The 22,833-nt window shown below is 41.3% G+C and overlaps 1 protein-coding gene across 14 annotated transcripts in view; it reads right to left on the bottom strand.

The window, feature by feature from the left end:
* The window catches only part of tanc2a (tetratricopeptide repeat, ankyrin repeat and coiled-coil containing 2a), a 778,741-nt gene that overhangs the window by 640,740 nt on the left and 115,168 nt on the right, over nucleotides 1-22,833 (bottom strand). For 3 of the 14 annotated variants that reach the window (XM_059638829.1, XM_059638831.1, XM_048560297.2), the window contains 2 exons: nucleotides 14,552-14,610; nucleotides 2,254-2,428 (listed from right to left, as the gene is read on the bottom strand). The exons of 6 other annotated variants lie outside the window; for them this stretch is intronic. The gene's annotated coding sequence lies outside the window, so the exon portion shown is untranslated. Of the gene's footprint in view, nucleotides 1-2,253; nucleotides 2,429-8,923; nucleotides 9,038-14,547; nucleotides 14,611-22,833 lie in introns of all 14 variants that reach the window. 5 more of the 14 variants (XM_059638832.1, XM_048560295.2, XM_048560298.2 and 2 more) reach the window with 3 other exon arrangements.

The raw sequence follows: 22,833 nt of genomic DNA, 5'->3' as shown, positions 1-22,833 counted from the left end.
TGCTCCCCCAGTGGCCTCACCAATATTTATCCAATCAATCAATGTCACAAAAACACACCAGTCATTACTACATTGCTGCTTGTGGGAGTCTGCTGTGCAGAAATTGCTGTGCAAGATGTTCCCTGTACTACAGCACCTTTTGTAACGTTCCAAGGTTGTGAAAGTCTTATATAAAATGCACAAATTCAGACAAGTATCAGGCAAAGTCTATTTCCAATTAGACTGAATCTAACCATCTTCCCTGGACATTACCAGTGATTTCCCCATCAACAACATTCGGAGGATCATCAGTAATCAGAAACTCATCTTAACTGCATAAATGCCATGACTACAAAGTGGTTAGAGATTCTGAGACAGCATCAGCATCTTGCTAACCAACTGCTTCCCCATGTATAAGGGGAAGGGCAGTAGTTACATAGGAAAAGCAGCACCTCTAAATTCCCCTGCAAGCTAAACAAGCATCCCAACATGGCCATTTATTGTTGCTCCTTTAGTCGCTGCATTAAATTCTGGGGTTCCTTATCTAATACAGATAGTACCTTGGGTTATATAGACTGCAACGTTACAAGATGGCTTATGCTTTCAGGGTCAACTCAGAATGTATAATAAATGCCACTTCATTTACTTAAAACAAAAACATTTTTGTACAAATACTGTTTATATTTAAGACAATCACAACAGCAAAAATACAGACAAAGTAACAGTCCAGTACGCACATAATTCAACTTGAAACAGTTTGTATTAATACAGCCTTTTTCAGAACAGTGCTTATAGCTATTCTCAGTCTTCCAGAAAAATATTCATTTGGAAGATCAGCTGAAGTAGGAACATGAGAGAGTTAGAAGGCTACAGGAGAATATAGCCAGATTAGTCTTGATAGGCCAAAGGGCCTCTCCTGTACTGAATGATTCTACATCCGAAGTTTCTACAAATTAGTTGCATTTGTCAACATGATGGAAATGCACTAAGTATGCTTTATATGCATTTGCAAAACTCTTTGTAAGTAACATACCAAAATTAGATACTTAACATCGAGATGACGTTCAGTAGAGTGTAATTAAAGTGAGACAAATTCTGAGGAGGTTCACGGACTGAATGCTTAAGGTGGAAGTGTGGTGATTTTGTAGATCCCATGGAGTTTCTGCAAGTTACAGATAACTATTGCACAGCATTTAAAACAAAAGAGCGCCATACATGATTAAGACACAGGAACAAAAACAATATGTTGGAGAAACTCAGCAGATCTGCCAGCATCTGCAGAAAGAAAAAGAGTTAACGTTTCAAGTCCAGTGACAAAGAGTCACTGGGCGCAAAACATTAACTTTGGTTCTCTCTCGAGCAATGCTGCCAGGTCTGTTTCTCCAATCCTTTGAGTTTGTGTTTCATACTTCCAGCACACACAATTCTTTGCTTCTTACTCTGAAATAAAACAGTGTGTGGGGGACAGTGGGAATTTCAAAGCCAAAGTTGGATTGCACTAAAGATGAAAACTGAGCCCCTTTTCCTGACCTTTATGGCATTTAAGTGAAGCAAAGTAAAGTGCTACGTTTCATGATATTTAGAGATAACAATGAGCTATGCGACGGGGACGATGAGAACATGATCAAGTAGCCAGAGAATTGGAGGAATACACTGGAAGACAGATCTGAAAATCAGCAGATCAAAAGACTCCACTTATATACCATTAAGTTGAGGGTAGGGAAGATGATCAGAATGTGGAAGTAAAGATTACCTCGAGAAAGTCAGCAATTTCAACTACCCGATTAACAAAGTAAGGGTTTTCACAATGTTTACATTATCATAACCTTCAATGGTTAGATTTGTTTCCAGAGATTTAGAAGACAGTTAACCAAAGTGCAAAACAGTTAAAATAGTTGCAAAAACTGAATGACGAGTAGAAAACATTCTTCATACATGGTTTAAAAAATGAGAAAAAGTCTGCTTTGGTAATGATTTATGGCAGAGTCAAACTATTTTCAAAAGGATTTAAGGATTGGAAAAAGGATCAATAAAGGTTATGGGGAACAAGCAAGTGAGTGGCATTACATTTTCTCGTTTTTAACTGGTAGCCTGGAACAATGTTTACATCCTTCAGTTTATCAAGCCTTCAAACATCGATGCCTATTAGCGAAAATGTTTAAAAAATGCCAAACTATTCTGTTTTCTTTGGGAGAATTCTACTGCCAGATTAATTCACACAACCAGCCAGATAAACAATTTTAAGACAGTAACATTATTGAAAAATGTTCTTACTGTGCAGGTATATCAGGAACGAAAGTGAAGTAGAAACACGCCATGAACCTTTATGAATGATCAGCAGGCAACATCTGCTGCTGGCTGTTAAGACCAGCTTCTTTTAGTATCTTAACTTCAATGAAAATACAGTTAGATCCCAATGGATTCGTCCAGATCGGTCATCTGTTTTACCCTGCAGAGAAAGGTGTGGAAATAAGTTTCAATTAGTTTCCATATCATAATTTATTATACAATAGGCAATGGATAGGTTAGAGTTGAAAATGAGAATGGACTCCAGCACGCCATATCAATATGCCCCCTTACTAAATTCAGCATAAGAATTTCTAATGCAAATAAACAGCAATGCCCATTGATAAAACAAACAATGTGAAGATTCAGCAACAGAAGTACTTCGTGCACATGAACAGAAATATGTTTCTTCTAGAAAAGAAGTGCATTCGACAGTAAACTCATTAATTTCACTGTCTCTCTGCCGCTCATATTTCAAGATCAAGGAATAGTTTTCCTTGTTTTACTAACAATCTCAATATATCTCATTGTTCAGCAGTTAGTGGAGTTTTTATTAATAATTGCAACGGTTAGCATAATCTTATTTCAACCTGAAGGACAGCACAAGAGAAGAGGAACGCAGAGTCCATACCTCTGAAAAATTAGGGTAGAGATACAGAGCAAAAAGGAATAGGACCCATTAACATATAAGGGAAGCTGCCATTCATACAAAGCTCAGCACATTAAGTGACTAGGAAAGTCAGGAACAAATACCAACCTCCAAACAGAACTTCCAGTTTGCAAGATTTTTGTTATCACACTTGAAAAAGCAGCTATTCTTCTCATGAGACAGAGCACTGGGCCTTTCTCATAGCCATTTACTCAAAAATTGGCCAAAAGGGGCCCAAACATGGTAGAGACTACACAAAAAGGAGTGGGAATAGATAGAGTGCAAATGGCATATGGGAGAGCAGGTAGGGCTCAGAACAGATATGACAGCCGAGCATGAAGACTAAATAGAGCAGAGAGTGAAAGGGTAAGGTTTATCAAGATGCAAAGACAGATCAACCTCTTTTTCCAGATAATGGCAGTAACTTCCAATCCAATCAATCAATCTGATAGCAAACATAAATGACCCAACAGCTGTCACAGCGCTCTCCCGGTATTTAAGGGTGATTAGAGATAACAGTGTGACAATACTATGCCTTCTAGGCATATTTTGTCCTTTTTTGGAAAAGAAGTTGAGCCATTGGTGGCAAGCTGTCTAATTGAAGCCAATAAAGTTAACAGCTTCAGAGCTTTTCTTAAAGTTAGAACAATAAAAGTAGCATGAATGGGTGGAGTCAGGGTTTTAGTTTAGCTTTCAGCTGTTGCTGGGGTTTAGAAGTTGGTTGTGGAACCTATTACATGTCTCTGTTCCAGCTAAAAACTTAGGTTCTCCTCCTGTTACCAAAGTCACATTTGAAACAATCTGTTTTACTGACATTGCCTTCACCAAAGGCATGTTACTATATTGGAACAGTTGCTGTTTAGTAGCTAAATAATTTATTATTGTGTTACATTTTCCAATAGAGTTAAAGTTATACCAATTCTTCTTTCTTTTATTTGCATTTTAACTGCAGATAAAGTACATTTTGCTTAAAGCCATGTCGTGTGACCAGTTGAATTACATTTGGAACACAGTACCATACACGTGCCTTTAAGTAAGGCAAAGAGCACAAGGCTCTCTTTGCTATAGGGTTTGAACTGATTCAATTTCGGCCTCGGTCATCTCTCCATCCATGTACCAAGCAATCTGCTGACATCAGTGTGCAACATAAGGATATCACTATCAGCACACATTAAAATCCTACTGCCATGTGATTTTTCATCGTATGTTCTACAATAAACTTAACTTCAAGGCTCAAATTGTATAAAACAGCTGATACTGTTAAAATCAAATTCAATCCTAAAGTTACGGCTACAGTACCTTGCATAGTCTTGAAATGTCCATTCACACAGGCGAATATTTAAAAGTTAATTACTGGGTTGGCCTGGCACAGAGGGCTCTCAAACTACACAAGGTGAGGCATAAGTTGATATACTGACATCGTTACTGCAGCAACTAGGAACCATGTCAGGTATTATTGCTCTGGCCAACATTCTGCCACACGATTCCAGATTAAGAACTGCACAAATTGGGCCAAAAAAAAAAGTTGAGGTAGGGCTAGCCATTTCTAAAAATAACTTCATTTCTGTGCTTGTCCATTTGCTAAGCCCTAAAACAAGAAAAGTAAATGCTGGACTGGTTTAACAGTTCCTTACAGAATTCTCTTCATACTTTGGTACATGGAAGTCTTACAATTTGGGGCGGCACGGTGGCTCAGGGGTTAGCACTGCAGCCTCACAGCACCAGGGACCTGGGTTCAATTCCAGCCTCGGGTGACTGTCTGTGTGGAGTTTGCACATTCTCCCCGTGTCTGCGTGGGTTTCCTCCGGGGCAGTGTGGATTTGTGGGCCGAAGGGCCTGTTTCCACACTGTGGGGAATCTAATCTAATCACATACCCTCAGGGTATGGGCAAGGTTTTACTAAGAATTATCATCTTTAGGATGAATAACAGTGCTTCCCAATTAAGGTTCAGGGACACATGGTATTCATGAATAGCAGCACAAACTACTTCTCTCAAAAACTTAGAAAAATGAACATTTGAACAGCTCAATGCCTTCTGAAAAAATTTCCTACACCTGAGCATTCATTCTGCCAAGGCATCCTGCTTTACCAAAGTGACAGCTTAAATACACCTATTAGGGAAGCATCATTACAGATACAGAATGTGGTGGATCCCAGAGCAACTGGAAATTGTAGAGAACTTTTGATAATATAAACAAGAACCCACTGTTCATGTTCTCAAAACCAAAATCCCATGGGTTTAAGCTGTTAACAATAAAACTTTTATTTAAGTAGCATGCTTAGTGCAGAAAAAATGGCTCAAGACCTTTAAAATAATTAGCATAAAACCACACAGTATTCAAGAAGTACCCTCACTAATACTTTGTATAGCTGAATCATAACATCCTACCAATTCCTCTTGTAAAGGACAGCGTCTATTAGCTTTATTGATTACATGCTATATCTGCAAACTAACATTTTGTGACTCAGTCTAGAACACACAGGTCCTCAGTCTTGGAGTTCCACAATTATTTCGTACTTAAGTAATACTGATCACTTTGAGGGGAAGAATCAAAAGGCAAAGTCACATTTTTCCATGTTATATGCTGTCAGCGTTTTGCCCTTTCACTCAGTCTGACTGCAACATTCACAACATACTTTCCTTAGCATCATCTGCAAATTTAGATACCCTGCCTTCAATCCCCTCATCCAAGTTATGATACAATTGGGAAGAAGTTGAGACTCGAGCACAGACCCATGCAGGATTCTGTTCACCACATCCTGCCAATTATAGAAAGATCTATTTATGTACATATATTGTTCTGCCAGCTAATTTTCCAGACATGCTAGTATGTTACACCATACCTTGAGCTTTTATTTTCCACAATAACCTTCAATGTGGCATCTTTTCTAATGTTTTCTGGAAGTCCAAGGACAGTATGTTATTTCTTCAGTGCATTCCTATGAATTGGTTAAACGTGGTTGCCATGTCTTGGAGATTTTGTTTTTCAATGGATCATATCGTGTTGAACATCTTATATTGTATCTTTAAATGTTACCCACTGCTAACTTACTATCGTACCATTTTATCCAATTTATTCAAAAAACCTTCCCTCGCATTTAAGATTCCAATTTCTCATTAGAATGCTGCACGTGTAAATTTAACATTGAAATCAACTGCATTATGATTATTAATTCCCACTTTATCTTTTGCTAAGACATTACAAATTAACCTTGTCTCATCATGGTGGCTCACTGCTATCTCAGAGTGCCAGGGACCCGGATTCGATTCCAGCCTTGGGTGACTGTTTGTGTAGAGTTTGCACCTTCTTCCTGTGTCTGTGTGGGTTTCCTCCCATTAGTCCAAAGATATGCAGGCCAGGTAAATTGGTCATGCTAAATTGCCCTTTGTGTATAGGGTGGGAAATGCAGGGATGGGGTAAGGGGTGGGTCAGGGTGAAATACTCTTTGGAGGGTTGGTGTAGACTTGATGGGATGAATGGTCTGCTTCCATACTGGAGGGATTCTATGGATTCTACACAATATTAGATCTAAACTAGCTTTACCCCTTGTTAGTTCCACACATATTACTCCAGGAAACCATCTAAAAACTCAACTTCCAGACTACCTTTGCCACTTTTATTGATCCAGTCTACAAGAATATTCAACACCCACAATATTTTAAATAATTTGATTCATACTGTATGTATCAACATAACCATTGTTAGGAAGCATAAATACTACTCAAACGAGCAATCCCTGATTCTTGCTATTGCTAATCTCCATTTGCAGATTGCACTTCATGATCTTCTGAGCCAAGATCCTTGATTCATTCATACTTTTTGTTGTCTTTTTACCAACAAATCTATCTTCCTCCTTTGCAATGGCTGAGAGGAAGGAAAACTAATTTGTATCCTGGAACATTTGCTTTTCAACTTTGTTCACTACGTAAACAGGTCTCTGGAATGGTGATTAGATCTAAATCAGTTAGCTTTATTTTTGTGCCAAATGTTCGCCCATCTTACTGTGAACACTTTGTACATTCAGATGATGAAGAGTCTCTAATTTAGTTTATTTTATTATTAGAACATAGAACAATACAGCACAGAACAGGCCCTTCGGCCCTCGATGTTGCGCAGGCCTGTGGTGAACTAATCTAAGCCCATCCCCCTAAACTATTCCATCATCATCCATATGCTTATCCAGGGACTGTTTAAATGCCCCTAATGTGGCTGCGTTAACTACATTGGCAGGCAGGGCATTCCACACCCTTACCACTCTGAGTAAAGAACCTGCCTCTGACATCTGTCTTAAATCTATCACCACTCAATTTGCAGCTATGCCCCCTTGTACAGGCCGTATTATTCCCTGCACGGACAATACTCACTGATGTACCATTACTGCTAAATTCTTCATCCTTTCCTATCTCACTCTTGTCTTGACTTGCATTGTTAGACTGTTCACACTTATCCACATTAAAATCCCTTCCTAAAACAGAGCGACTAGAATTGCACATTACCTATTTTAAAATCAGTGCAATTTATGGAGTACTTTAGTTAAACAATTCACACAATGAATGACCCAAATATCCATGTGATCGGTATTTTGGTAACACCGATTGAGGCACAGATAATGGCCACAGCACGCCAAGAACACATTGCTCTTCTGCGAAAAATGCAGAGCGACCCTTGAAATGCACTTTGTTAAGAATTCAATCACAGAATGTGGGTATCACTGGCTAGAATAGCAATTATTACCCATCTGAATTGTCCTGAAGAAAGGTGGTGAGCAGTTATTTAACTGTTGCAGTACATGTGGTGTTGGGAAACCTATCATGTTATGGAAGGGGTTGCAGAATTCTGATCAAATATCAGTGAAGGAATAGCAATATAGTTTCAAATCAGGATGCTGTGAGACTTGAACGACAATGTGCAGACAATGTGCTCTCTGATGAAGGGTCTAGGCCCGAAACGTCAGCTTTTGTGCTCCTGAGATGCTGCTTGGCCTGCTGTGTTCATCCAGCCTCACATTTTATTATCTTGGAATTCTCCAGCATCTGCAGTTCCCATTATCTCTGACAATGTGCAGATGATGCTTTTAGCATGCATCTACTGCCCTTGATTGAGGTGTTCGAGGTAAGGTTTTAAAAGGTGTTGGCTGGATCAGCCTTGGTAATAACATTACTGTGTACGACAATGATGGTGTACACTTCTGCCACTGTACAACAGTAGAGGAAGTGAATATGGAAGGTGTTAAATGTAGCACCAGTCAACAGGACTGCTTTATCCTCAATGCTTTGTGGCTTCTTGGCATTCTTGGAGCTGCGCGTATTGAGGCAAGTGAAAAATATTGCACCAGATGCCCGACTTGTGTTTTGTAGCTAATAGACAAATTTTCAGAAGACAAGTAGCAACTTACACATCCCAGAATTCCCAGCATCTGACCCGGTCTTGTAGCCACTGTATTTATTTGGCTCATCCCAATTCAGTTTCTAGTCAACGGCAACTCCCAGAACGTCAATAGATGGCGTTTCAACTGTAATAACACCACTGAATGTCAAGGGGGCGACTGATGGATTCTCCTTCCTCATTAATACCTTTGAGTGATCAGCCCAAGACTAAAGGTTGTCCAGGTCATACTGCATTTGGACGCCACTGATTCACAAAATGAGCAAACCAGTTAAGTCAAAAGAAAGTCACCTTGGACAAAAAGTTAAATGTGTTCAAAATACACGAAACAAATTGTAGGCAGAAACCGACTCCAGTTGCTTGTTCAGGTGAGTTCGAACATGCCACATAGGAAGAAATTTATAAAGTGCCTATCAGGACCATTCCACGGTGGCAAGTACAGGAGAATACAAAATAGATGGGCATTCAAGATTTGCAAGATGGTGCAAGTCAGTAGGGGCTCCCTCCCTCCCTCCCTCCTCTTCGAACCTAAAAGTCCACAGGCTCTCAGCAGGAAGAGCGGGAGTGATCAGAGGCCTACAGGTGGGTGAGTCTCTGCTTTAAAGATTAGCAAATACCTACCTTGACCGGCAGAGCCCTCCATTCCTGTTCCAGCAGCAGAAAGAGTGGGAGCTCTAACCGAGGACTCTCACGTGTTGTTAAGGTAAGGCTTTTCAATTTATATCCTTGTGTATTCTGTAATTGATTAAAAGTTTAATTGCTTAATTGTAAAAGAAAGAGTGTAGCAGAGAAGTGCTAGAAAGCATTTAATACATAAATTGTAAAAGTTAACCAAATAAGTAGTAATGGCTGGACAGGTGATGTGCTGTAGCTGTATGATGTGGGAGCTGGCTGATCCCATTGTGAACAGCAGCGACCACATCTGCAGCAAGAGTTGGTTGCTGGAAGAACTCCGGATCAGAGTAAATGATCTAGGATCTGAGCTTCAAACTCTGCGGCACATCCGGGAGGGGGAAGAATTACCTGGACACTTTGATTCAGGAGGCAGTCATACCCAGTAGATTCAATAGCCCACATTCAGAAAGTGTTCAAGGACAAGGTGTGACTAAGTGAGGCAGGTAGGGGGATTCAGGGTTCAGGAGTGCAGGAGCCTCAGCCCTTAACCAACAGGTATGAGATAAAGTGTGGAGCTGGATGAACACAGCAGGCCAAGCAGCATCTCAGGAGCACAAAAGCTGACGTTTCGGGCCTGGACCCTTCATCAGAGAGGGGGATGGGGAGACGGTTCTGGAATAAATAGGGAGAGAGGGGGAGGCGGACCAAAGATGAAGAGAAAAGATGATAGGTGGAGAGGAGAGTATAGGTGGGGAGGTAAGGAGGGGAAAGGTCAGTCCAGGGAAGACGGACAGGTCAAGGAGGTGAGATGAGGTTAGTAGATAGGAAATGGAGGTCCGGCTTTAGGTGGGAAGAAGGGACGGGTGAGTGTAAGAACAGGTTAGGGAGGCGCACACAGGCTGGGCTGGTTTTAGGATTGTGTGTGTGTGTGTGTGTGTGTGTGTGTGTGTTGGGGGGGGGGGGGGGGGGGGAGAGATGAGCTGGGCTGGTAATTCTTGCTCCATGTACGGATGAGAAAAAGGACTGTGGACAGGATGAGCCAGCTGACCACGGCACCTTGGTGCAGAAGGACATTCAAGAGGGGGGAGCAAAAAGACAGGTAGTTGTTATAGGGGATTCTATTATTAAGGGGACAGATAGTATCCTATGCAAGCTGGATTGGGAGTCCTGCATGGTGTGTGCCTGCCCGGTGCTAGGGTGCAGGACATCTCCAACCGCGTTGAAAAGATATTGGAGCGGGAGGGGGAGGATCCAGTTGTTGTGGTCCGTGTTGGGACTAACAACATAGGAAAAGCCAGGGTAGAGGACCTGAACAGGGATTATCAAGCACTAGGAAAGAAATTGAAGTACAGGCCCTCAAGGGTCATAACCTCCGGATTACTGCCTGAGCCACGTGCTAATTGGCATAGGGAAAAGAAAGTTAGGGAAGTAAACAGGTGGCTAAGGGATTGGTGTGGGAAAGAGGGATTCCATTTCATGGGGCATTGGCATCAGTTTTTTTGGGGGGGGGGGGGCGGGAAAAGAGAAGAGACAGAATCTGTACCGTTGGGACGGTCTGCACCTGAACCAATCTGGAACCAGTATTCTAGTAAAAAGGATAAATAGGGTGGTCAGTAGGACTTTAAACTTGAGTCAGGAGGAAGGGAAAATGAAAGAGACAGGGAGTATGGAGTTAAATGGAAAGATAAGCAACAGGATAGAATGTGTACAGGTGGATTTAAGCTCGAGGCAGACTAGGAATACAGCAAAAAGGAAGGATAGCTCAAGACATCTTGGGATTTCCAACCTCTCCAATAACGATAAGAAAGTTAGCATTAAGGCACATTATCTAAATGCTCGTAGTATTCACAACAAAGTAGACAAATTAACAGCACAAATCCTCTTGAATGATTGTGATGTGGTAGGCATCACAGAGACATGGTTGCAGGGAGTCAGGACTGGCAGTTAAACATACAATGATTCACAACATATCGAAAAGACAGAGGTGGGCAGAGGGGGTGGGGTTGCCTTGTTAGTTAAGAATGGAATTAAATCTATGGCACTGAATGACATAGGGTCAGAGGATGTGGAGTCTGTGGGGGTGGAATTGAGGAACCACAAAGGCAAAAAAACTATAAATGGGAGTTATGTACGGACCTCCTAACAGTGATCAGGACCACGGGCGCAAGATGCACCGAGAAATAGATAGGGCATGTCAAAAAGGTAAGGTGATGGTGATCATGGGGGACTTCAATATGCAGGTGGACTGGGTGAATAATGTTGCCGGTGGATCCAAAGAAAAGGAATTCATGGAATGTTTGCAGGCTGGCTTTTTGGAACAGCTTGTGATGGAGCCCACAAGGGAGCAGGCTATTCTGGACTTAGTGCTATGTAATGAGCCTGACTTTATAAAAGACCTTAAAGTAAGGGAACACTTAGGAGGCAGCGATCATAATATGGTAGAGTTCAGTCTGCAGTTTGAAAGAGAGAAGGTAAAATTGGATGTAATGGTGTTACAGTTAATTAAAGGTAATTACAGGGGCATGAGAGAGGAATTGACGAAAATCGACTGGAAGCAGAGCCTAACGGGGAAGACAGCAGAGCAACAATGGCAGGAGTTTCTGGGTGTAATTGAGGACACAGTGCAGAGGTTCATCCCAAAGAAAAGAAAGATTATCCGGGGTGGGATTAGACAGCCATGGCTGACACAGGAAGTCAGGAAATGTATCAAAGAAAAAGAGATAGCCTATGAAGTGGCCAAGAGCACTGGGAAATCAGAAGATTGTTTGTTTTTGTATCCTTCCCAGAGGATAACAAAGACAGCAACAAGGAAGGAGAATATCAAATATGAAGATAGGCTAGCAAGTAATATTAGAAAGTAACAGTAAAAGCTTCTTTCAATACATAAGAAACAAACGAGAGGCAAAAGTAGAGATTGGGCCGCTCCAAATTGATGCTGGAAGGCTAGTGATGGGAGATAAGGAAATAGCTGAAGAACTTGATAAGTGCTTTGCAACAGTCTTCACAGTGGAAGACGTGAGTAGTATCCCAACAATTAAGGACAGCCAGGGGGCAGAGTTGAGCATGGTCGGCATTACAAAAGAGAAAGTGCTAGAAAAGCTAAAAGGTCTAAAAATTGATAAATCTCCTGGCCCCGATGGGCTACATCCTAGAGTTTTGAGGGAGGTGGCTGAGGAAATAGCAGAGGCTTTGGTCGTGACCTTTCAAAAGTCACTGGAGTCAGGGAAAGTCCCAGAAGATTGGAAAATTGCTGTTGTAACCCCCTTGTTTAAGAAAGGATCAAGGCAAAAGATGGAAAATTATAGGCCGATTAGCCTAACCTCTGTAGTTGGTAAAATTCTAGAATCCGTTGTTAAGGATGAGATTTCTAAATTCCTGGAAGTGCAGGGTCAGATGAGAACAAGTCAGTCTGGTTTTAGTAAGGGGAGCTTGTGCCTGACAAACCTATTGGAATTCTTTGAAGAGGTAACAAGTATGTTAGACCAGAGAAACCCAGTAGATGTTATCTATCTAGACTTCCAAAATGCCTTTGGTACGGTGCCTCACGGGAGGCTGCTGAGCAAGGTGAGGGCCCATAGTGTTCGAGGAGAGCTGCTGGCTTGGATTGAGGATTGGCTGTCAGACAGAAGGCAGAGAGTTGGGATAAAAGGCTCTTTTTCAGAATGGCAACTGGTGACGAGAGGTGTCCCGCAGGGTTCAGTGTTGGGGCCGCATCTGTTCACCTTATGTATTAATGATCTGGATGAAGGGACTGGGGGCATTCTGGCGAAGTTTGCCGATGATACAAAGATAGGTGGACAGGCAGGTAGTACTGAGGAGGTGGGGAAGCTGCAGAAAGATTTAGGCAGTTTAGGAAAGTGATCCAGGAAATGGCTGATGAAATTCAATGTGAGTAAATGTGAGGTTTTGCACTTTGGAAAAAAAGAATACAGGCATGGACTATTTTCTAAATGGTGAGAAAAATCACAAAACAGAAGTACAAAGGGATCTGGGAGTGTTGGTCCAGGATTCTCTGAAGGTTAATTTGCAGGTAGAGTCCGTAATTAAGAAAGCAAATGTAATATTGTCATTTATCTCAAGAGGGTTGGAATATAAAAGCAGCGATGTGCTTCTGAGGCTTTATAAGGCTCTAGTTAGGCCCCATTTAGAATACTGTGTCCAATTTTGGGCCCCACACCTCAGGAAGGACATACTAGTCCTGGAGCGTGACCAGCGGAGATTCACACAGATGATCCCAGGAATGGTAGGTTTAAATGTATGATGAACGGCTAAGGATCCTGGGATTGTACTCATTAGAGTTTAGAAGATTGAGAGGAGATCTAATAGAAACTTACAAGATAATGTACGGTTTAGAAGGGGTGGACACTAGGAAGTTGTTTCCATTAGGCGGGGAGACTAGGAACCGTGGGCACAGCCTTAAAATTAGAGGGGGTAAATTTAAAACGGAAATGAGACAACATTTCTTCAGCCAGAGTGTGGTGGGCTTGTGGAATTCATTGCCACGGAGTGCAGTGGAGGCCGGGACGTTGGATGCCTTCAAGGCAGAGATCGGCAAATTCTTGATCTGAGAAGGAGTCAAGGGCTACGGGGAGAGTGCAGGGAAGTGGTGTTGAAATGCCCATCAGCCATGATTTAAATGGCAGAGTAGACTTGGTGGGCCAAATGGCCTTACTTCCACTCCTATGTCTTACGGTCATTAAATGGAGCACACATATCAATTCAGGTACAAGTTGAATTAGCATGACTAAAGCTGATGTCTTCTTAAAAAAGTGATGTGTCATCTGTATTGAACAATTCTGTAAATATTAAATTAGATTTTCAGGGATAGTAAAGTTATTCAGAACTTAGTACACCAGCATAAACTCTGCCGTATCTCATGTTGCAGGGTGTAGTTTTCTGAAGAGATGTGAGAAATGAAAGTTCTACATATTCTTGCATCTAAAGTGACTTAGCAGCAACCTTACCACTGATTTGCATGCACTCCAGTACAGTATGAAGAGAATGCTGCAGTATCAGTGGTTCCACCCTCGAGAGGAGACATTAAACCAAGGCCTGTTCTGGTGAATGTAGAAGATTCCAAAACACAAAAAAAACCAGCCAGGTAGATATCCCTATTATCCTAACGAATGCTTATCCCTCAATAATCTCAAAGAATTTGCTCCTTATCACAATGAGAGTTTGATATGCACCAAACTGACTACTATATTTCGTATGGTACAACTGTGGACACACTTGTAAAGTGTTTCGTTAGCTAAAAAGTGCTTGGAAATGGCAGTTGGTCATATAAACGATCAAATGAATGTACAACTGTATCTTGTTCTATGATTTTCATTGATTGTATTCTAGGTCAACCTCAACAGCACACTGTGTGGAAGCGTAGAGTCATTTGTAGCAACAACTACATTTCCGTATTTAACTCCAAAAAGGTACAGATCGTCAGAAGTTGGACTAGGTTTCGAAGGAGTAAAGCAAGAGAAAAATACTGAGTTTTCTCCTCATTACTATCACAATGCTTAGGCATTGTGAAATCAAAACAAAACTGCCAAAACGTATTTTTAAAAAAACTTTAGTCAGACAATTTAATACCGTGAATTGTTCAGTTTATCGTGCAAAGGGTTCAGAAAACTTACTCACAGTTCAACGCTTTCAAGTCTTTCATTTCCTCTCAACTTGGCAGGTCCAATGTATATTATCTATAACGCAGACATATCACTAACTTACTCAAGGTAAGTTCTTGTTAAGCAAAGACTATAATTTAAACTTAATTGCTTCAGCCCTTTATAGATGTGGTGACATTTGTTCTAAAGGGATAGGAGCATTGAACAATGTAATTATAACTTAGCAAATGACATGTTATTATGTTGTTATAAAATTGTGGAATGTTTTACCTTAACAGCATTAAAAGCTTCTTTTAAAATGTTAGCAAGTCAATATGTTAACTGCTACCTGCTACCTGCTACTTTGGGCAGTACTTTAGACCCAAATAGCTCTGCATCAGATCTTCTCAAAAAAATGGAAGAATAAAATTACACACCATCAAAATTCACAAGCTAGGTCTCACAGGGGTTTGATTAGATTAGATTCCCTAGAGTGTGGAAACAGGCCCTTTGGCCCTACAAGTCCACACCGCCCCTTGAAGCATCCCACCCAGACCCACCCCGCTATAACCTACACACCCCTGAACACTATGGGCAATTTAGCATGGCCAATCCACCTAACCTGCACACCTTTGGACTGTGGAAGAAAACCAGAGCACCCGGAGTAAACCCATGCAGACACGGGGAGAATGTGCAAACTCCACACAGTCGCCTGAAGCAGGAATCGAACCCAGGTCCCTGGCGCTGTGAGGCTGCAGTGCTAACCAGAGCCACCATGCCGCCCCAGTTTGGTCACAGTAAATTGGACAATACATTATTTTCCAACAAAAACATTACAGCATTTTTTAAATTCATTCATGCAAAAAGGACAATGACTGGACCAGCATTTATTGCCCATCCTTAGTTGCCCTCGAGAATGTAGTGACAAGTTGCCTTTTCAAATTGCTGCAGTCCATTAGATATTGGTAGCCCAGCAAGGCTGTTAGCGAGGGGAAACTGGATTTTGAGCTAGTGACAATGAAGGAACTGCAATATATTCCCAAGTCAGGATAGCAGTATTGTTTCAAGCGGAATTTGTACACGCCATGGAGAATATAACACAAAATGTATATTTTTTCAACACTTCATCCTGAGGATAATGGGGCTGCCAACAAGGCCAGCTCTTATTGCCAATCCCCACGTGTTCTCAATGAGGTGGCAGTGAGCCAACAACTTGAACTGCCGAGCCCATAACGTAAAGACATAAGCTAGTGCTTTTGGTTGGGTATTCAACAGCCTTTGACTCAGCAGTAATGAAGGAAAAGTAAGATATCTGCAAATTAGAAGATTGCTGACTTGGAGGAGAATCTGGAGAAGATAAATTTCCTTACATCAGCTGTTCTTGTCCATTTATGTGATGGAGATCACAGATTGAGCGGAACTATTGAAGATGTATTGGTAAGTTGCTATTGCATGTGTAGAGTGAAATTGGTAGCCACAGCATTGCTAGTTGGAAAAAGTCATAACCAGGGATGAGAGTGGTCAAAGACAAAAAGGAATTTTTTTTGTGACAAGGAATTATGCAATTACGGCACAATGTTACGAATGCAGATACTTCTAGGCCATTTCAAATGGGTGGAATTATTAAAATTCAAGTGGGTAACAGCATTTTTTTTATTCTTTGACTGCCTTCAATTACTGTCAAGATCATGGACCATTTGTATCAAATCACCTGTGACCCGAACATTTCATTAGACAACACAATTAATACATGTTACACTGGACGAGTTCAGGCTAACAACAGAACGCGACCTTGCTAGATTTAATACCTAACCAAATGGTTAGGGTTAGGGTTAGGATTAGGATTAAAGTTAACTAAGCCTAGGCTAAGTGCTTCACAATTTACCACTTTTCCATATGTCCCCATTTTAATTCACCACTACCTTCACAGGAAATTAAGGATCAGCCAGAAAAGTTGCTATGCTAGTGAAGCTTACATCCTTTAATTTTTTTTTAAAATTCTTGACTATTAACATGACCCCAGATCCAGCAAAACAGAAATTAAATTATAAATGTGTTACTGCGCAGTTTAAGTTCAAGTTCATGTATTATATAGTCAATATAAATAATCTTCAATCCACACCACTCATTTGAGTACTCCCTCTCCCCAATATCACCCAGCCTCCCCTAGATCTCTCAAATGCCACAGCACCTGGGCTCTGATCCTTCCCCCAACTCAACGGCCTGACAACCCCACAAGGATTTGGGATCAGCCTTCCTTCCGTTCCACTTTCCCAAACCCCTCAGTTCAAAGTCAGGCGGCTTTGTTCTGGATAGCGCAAAGCTGCTTAAGTGCTGTTGGAGTTGCAACCATCCAGTTAAGTGGAGACTATTCCATCACACTCCCAGCTTCTGCCTCAGATGGTGGACAGCCACAGAGGCAACAGTAGGTCAATTATTTGCTGTTGATTTCCTAGCCTTTGATGAAACTTGTGGCCAAAATGTGGCCCAGTTCAAATTCTGGCAATTGGAAACCATCAGGATGCTGGATGGTGCAGTTCAATAAAAAGAACACCATTGAATGCCATGGGAAATAGGTAAATGCTCACTTGTTAGAGTCTTGGAAGTCTACAGCACAAAAAAAAGTGTCCATGGATTCTGTGCCAGATTGCGTAAATCAGGTTAACAAGGGTGTATATATGGAAATAAAGATTTGTATTTACAACGCACCTCAGGGTGTCTCAAAGCACATTACAGTCAATGAAGTGCATTCAGAATGTAGTCTCAAGATATACAGCATGGAAACAGACCCTTCAGTCCAACTCGTCCATGACAACCCGATATCCTATATAAATCTAGTCCCATTTGGCCCATATTCCTCTAAACCATTCCTATTCATACGCCCATCCAGATGTCTTTCAAATGTTGTAATCGGACCAGCTGCCTCCACTTCTTTTGGCAGCTCATTCCATATACACACCACTCTGCATAGAAAAAAGTTGTTCTTAGGTATTCACTTCCCACCATGTGGTCACTGCCTTTGTCTCCCTTCCTCCTTTTTCAAAGTGCCATTGTTTTGACTTTTTCCCTCCCAAGTTCAAAAACAATGCAACAGCATATATCAGCCCCAACATTGAAAATACCTCAAAACACAAGTATCAGCGCTTCCAGCCACAAATTTTTCCCATCCTCCATCTTTGGAAAGCGGCAGTCAATTTGTTCATGGCAAACATCAACACATACATACCTTTGTGATAATGACAGGGTTGTTGTCGTGATATTGGTTGAAGCATACAATATCGTCAGGTGTAAAAAAATTACCCCACTCTTCCTCAAAACAGCGCTGTCAGAACTTCACTGGCCACCAACAGAAAGATGCAAAGTTGCTTACCACCCACATGTACTTTGAGCGTGGTTTTACTCAGGTAGCTTTGAAGTACTAAACTGGAGTGCTCTTGCTTGCAGTTGATAAAGACAGTAAAGATAATGGCTCTGCGCCTCTTAACATTTGGAAGCAGGTTTCCAAGCCTTATCAGCATTGATGTAAATGCTGGAATTGGGGGCATGGGGGTCCCTTCACCATACAGGGGGCTCAGGTCTAGTGGTAAGAAAACTTCTGTAGTTTAAGGAAACAATAATACAGGAGAAGTGAAAAATTTTGACAGGAGCGGACATAGGTACCACAAGGCACCACTTTGGGGTGGGATTAAGTTTAAGATTGAACGCAGTACCCAGTTATTGGGTTAAGTGTTCGAGTTGGTTGAGAATTTGAAAAGTTCATTAGGATCCCATATGAATAGGGGTTTCTACTCGCTTCCTATGAATTAATGTAAATTTTCAGACAAATAAATAAACTCACCTTCCTGAAAAATAAAAAGGTTATTATCTATATGCACAACCCCTCAATTGCATTTTCCATGTCAAAGATTAGCTCAAGAAGAGTGCAGTCAATGTGATTTGCTTGCAGGAAGATAACCTGAAATGAATCTGTAAATCTAATTATCTCAATTGATTGAATAGCTGTATATGGAATCTTGTATAAGCATTGACTGTGTTTGCAAGTTTCAGAAACAAAAACAGCTGCCCCAGTCCGCTGGCTTGCCTACTGTCCCCTGTTAGCTTCTCTTCCACATATTTAAATACAAAAAAAACCCCAAATTCATCTTTTCACATAACTTAGCAAAACAAACATGATTACATATACTGATCAAAAGTAATTCAAGTTTTTACTTGGAAAGACCAGCAAATCTTCTGCATCCAGCAACTACATTTACCTAGCGCCTGTATAAAACAGGAATTTTTATAGCTTTTTCAACATAATGGAACAATATTTCAGAAGAACCACAACATCACATGTAACAAGAATGCTCAGATATTAAAAACCCATCTTGTTTAATAATGTCTTTGAAGGAAGGAATTGAATTGTCTTTATACATTCTAATGAACCTACATGTGACACCAGACCCAATGAAGACTTAACTGGCATTTCAAATACCTACCAGGCCAGTTGGTTGTTCCAATCCACCATAGAAAAGTTGAAACAAAACAAATTGAATGGCCCATCTGACGCTGATAAGAGGTACGGGGAACAACAAAAATCACACCAACCCTGCAAAATCCTCCTTTTGAGCATCTAGAAGCCCCTGCCAAAATTATGGTAACAGCCTGACTCTAATATTCATGGAATCACACCTTACATGCCCTTGGCACAATCACGTCAGTCATGGGTACATCCTCTCACACTAACAAGACAGACATACCAGAGGTTGAGACAGTCATATATGTGGAGGGAATTCTCAAATATTATTCACCAGTGACAGGGACCTTGACGTTGTGAGGGCAGCATAAAACAGGTAGATATGCTCAAAAAGGGTGATGTTAGGAAGGCCATGAAAAACATGAGGACAGATAAATCCCCTTGGCCACACGGGACATACCCAAGGTTCTACGGGAAGTGAGGGAAGAGGCTGCTGCCTCTTTGGCAATGATCTTCCCGTCCTCACTGTCCACTGGCGTAGTACCAGATGATTGGAGGGTGGCAAACGTCAATATGAATCCCTAGTTCAAGAAAGGGAACAGGGACAATCCTGGAAATTACAGATCAATCAATCGTTCTTCTATGGTGGACAAATTATTGGAGAGGATTCTGAGAGATAGTATTGATGATTATTTAGGAAAGCAGTATGATTAGAAATAGTCAACATGGCTTTAAGGAGGGCAGGTCATGCCTCACAAGCCTTATTGAATTCTTTGAGGATGTGACAAAAACATAATGAAGGTAGAGCAGTGGATGTGGTTTATCGGGACTTAGCCAAGCATTTGATAAGGTTCCACATGGTAGGCCCATCCACAAAGTAAGGAGGCGTAGGATTCAGGGAAATCTGGCTGACTGTCTTCTATTGGACAGCCAGTTTTATATCCAAAGTGTGGCAGTAGATGGAAAGTATTCAGCCTGGAGCTCGGTGACCAATGGTCATCTGCAGGGATCTATTCTGAGACCTCTGTTCTTTGTGAACTTTACAAAATGACTTAGATGAGGAACTGGAAGGGTGGGTTACTAAGTTTGCTGATGACACAAAGGTTGGAGGAGTTGTGGGCAGCGTGATGGCTGTTGTAGGTTGCAACGGGACACTGACAGGATGCAGAGCTAGGCAAAGAAGTGGCAGATGGAATTCAACCTGGAAAAGTATGAAGTGATTCATTTTGGAAGGTCGAACTTGAATGCAGAATACAGGATTAATGGCAGGATTCTTGGCTGTGTCGAGGAAGAAAGGATTCTTGGGGTCCACGTCTGTAGATCCCTCAAAGTTGCTACCCAATGTGATAGGTTTGTAAAGAAGGTGTACATAGTATATTGGCTTTCATTGGCAGGGGAATTAAGTTTAAGAGCTGTGAAGTTATGCCGCAGCTCTATAAAACTCAGTATTCCAAGTATGGTTCAAAGAGTGTTCAGTTCTGGTCACCCTCATTATAGGAAGGATATGGAAACTTTAGACAGGGTGCAGAGGAGATTTACCAGGATGCTGCCTGGAATGGAGGGCAGATCTTGTGAGGAAAGGTTGAGGGAGCTAGGGCTTTTTTTCACTGGAGTGAAGAAGGATGAGAGGTGACTTGATAGAGATGTACAAGGTGATGAGAGGGCACAGAGAGTGGATAGCCACAGGCTTTTTCCCAGGACGGAGGTGACTATTGAGGGGGCATAATTTTAAGGTGATTGGAGGAAGGCATGGGGAGATGTCAGAGGTAGGTTCTTCACACGGAGTGCTGGGCATGTGAAATGCACTGCCAGCAGTGGTGGCAGAGTCCGGTACTTTAGAGACTTTTGAGCGACTCTTGGGCAGACACATGGAGGGTAGTAAAATGTAGGGTATGCAGGGTAGATTGATCTTGGTAGGATAATAGGTCGGCACAACATCGCAAGCCAAAGGGCCTGTAGTTCTAGGTTCGCATTAATGATAGGGATATCTGGTCAAACATGGGCAAGGAAACCTCCTACTGTTTATCATCTAGTGCCTAGCCTCAGCTGATGAATCAGTATTTTTCCATGTTAAACACCACTTCTAAGAAGCACTGTAAAAGGGAACACAATCTGGGAGGGGTACTTCAAGTTCCAAAATGGCTCAGTATACCTGAAGAGCATAAATGCCAGACTGGCTCAGCAGACGGTGAGGAAGCCACCAAGATGCACAGTCCTACAGAAGATGAAGTTCTATCGCCACAGTGAGAAACAATCCATCATGTCAGTTGTCATTACCACTACGCCAAATCATTTAGAATAGATATAGCAGCTCAAAATTAAGCAATGTGGGCCATTAGTCATTAGAAAATTATATTCAACCAGTCTATGACCTCAAAGCCAAGCAGAAATTCAAACATCTTTGGGCAGCACCTGCCAAATTCACTCCAGAAGGACAAGTGCAGCAGATTAGGTGGAAACATCAACCATCAAGTTCCTTTCTAAGTCACTCAGCACCCTAACTTGTACATGTATCACCATTGCTTTATATCGTTAATGGGTACATGCATCAGATGGGCTGAAATAGTTCACCAGCACTTTCTCAAGCACAATATGGGATGGACATCAAATTCTTGACTTGCCAGTCATGCTCATATCACAATTCCCCAAAAAAAAAAATTGGAAGCCAAAGGCACAATAAAGATTTCAGCTAGAAAAATGCGGAAATGGGCAAAGTCAGGTAATGTTACAGAGGTGGAAACATAGGTCATGGCACGTGACCAGAAGTTCATCCCAGGTTCAAATGTGACAGCAAGACAGCAAACAGACTAACAACCTCAGACGGTTGCCAGGGAGAGAGATAGAATCAGTACTTCGGGAATTCAACTTGTGTAAGAGTCCAGAAACAGACTGCAGTCTTTACATTAGCTGATATTTGTAAATATAATAGAGCCTAATTTCTCAGAATAAAATGACAGACAACTATTTTCCTATGGTTAGAATGGATAAAAAGCTTGAATGAAATGCTGATTTGAAAAGGCTTTTAAAAGTAGCATGCAAGTTTGAGAGGTAGCAGACTTTAGGGAGTAACAAAAGAAAGGTTAAATTCATCAACCAGATAAATAACTTACACTGGGCTATAGGGAATAAACGGAATATGCTTGTAAATTTCTAACAACAGCAAGGCCGCATACATTTACAAACATGATTAGCTCAATAATGAGAGATAACAAGGCATAGAGCTGGATGAACACAGCAGGCCAAGCAGCAGAGGTGCAACATTTCAGATCTGGGCCTTTCTTCATCATCCTCTGATGCTACTTGGCCTTCTGTGTTCATCCAGCTCTACATCTTACTATCTCAGATTCTCCAGCATCAGCTTCTTCTACTATCTCAGCTCAATAATAAACTGGGTTCCATACTAGCTAATCAAATAAAACAAATTAAGACAAGATTATCTCTGAAAAAAAAGATTTTTCATCTTCACTCATTGGGACAGGCACAAAAGTGCCAAAAGGTTGAGAGATCAAAAATGTATTCTTCTTGAAAAAGGATTCTGATTGGTCATTGTACCTCACCCTTTTAATTCTCAGATTTACTGCCTGGAGCTACTCTTTCTGCTTGAAGAAGGCTGGTCTTTCATCTGTTCTTTTTCCAAATCTTCGGGATTGTTAATAAGAAAATACAATCGAGAAAGTTTTGTTCGGAAGCCAAGGTATTCCAACTTGGGTATCTATTGCTCAATAATGACTTGCATTCAATTGTATCTTTTATGCAGAAAAACAAAGGACGAAAAGGATGTCAAGTCAAAAAAGGTAAATATTAGGAGGGCTGACCAATAGTCAACTCAGAGGCGGATTTTAACAATGGTCCTAAAGCACGTC

The sequence above is a fragment of the Stegostoma tigrinum genome, chromosome 31, assembly GCF_030684315.1.
Source record: "Stegostoma tigrinum isolate sSteTig4 chromosome 31, sSteTig4.hap1, whole genome shotgun sequence".
In the NCBI taxonomy this organism is placed as follows: Eukaryota; Metazoa; Chordata; class Chondrichthyes; order Orectolobiformes; family Stegostomatidae; genus Stegostoma; species Stegostoma tigrinum.
This window is presented reverse-complemented; position numbering and strand designations above follow the sequence as displayed.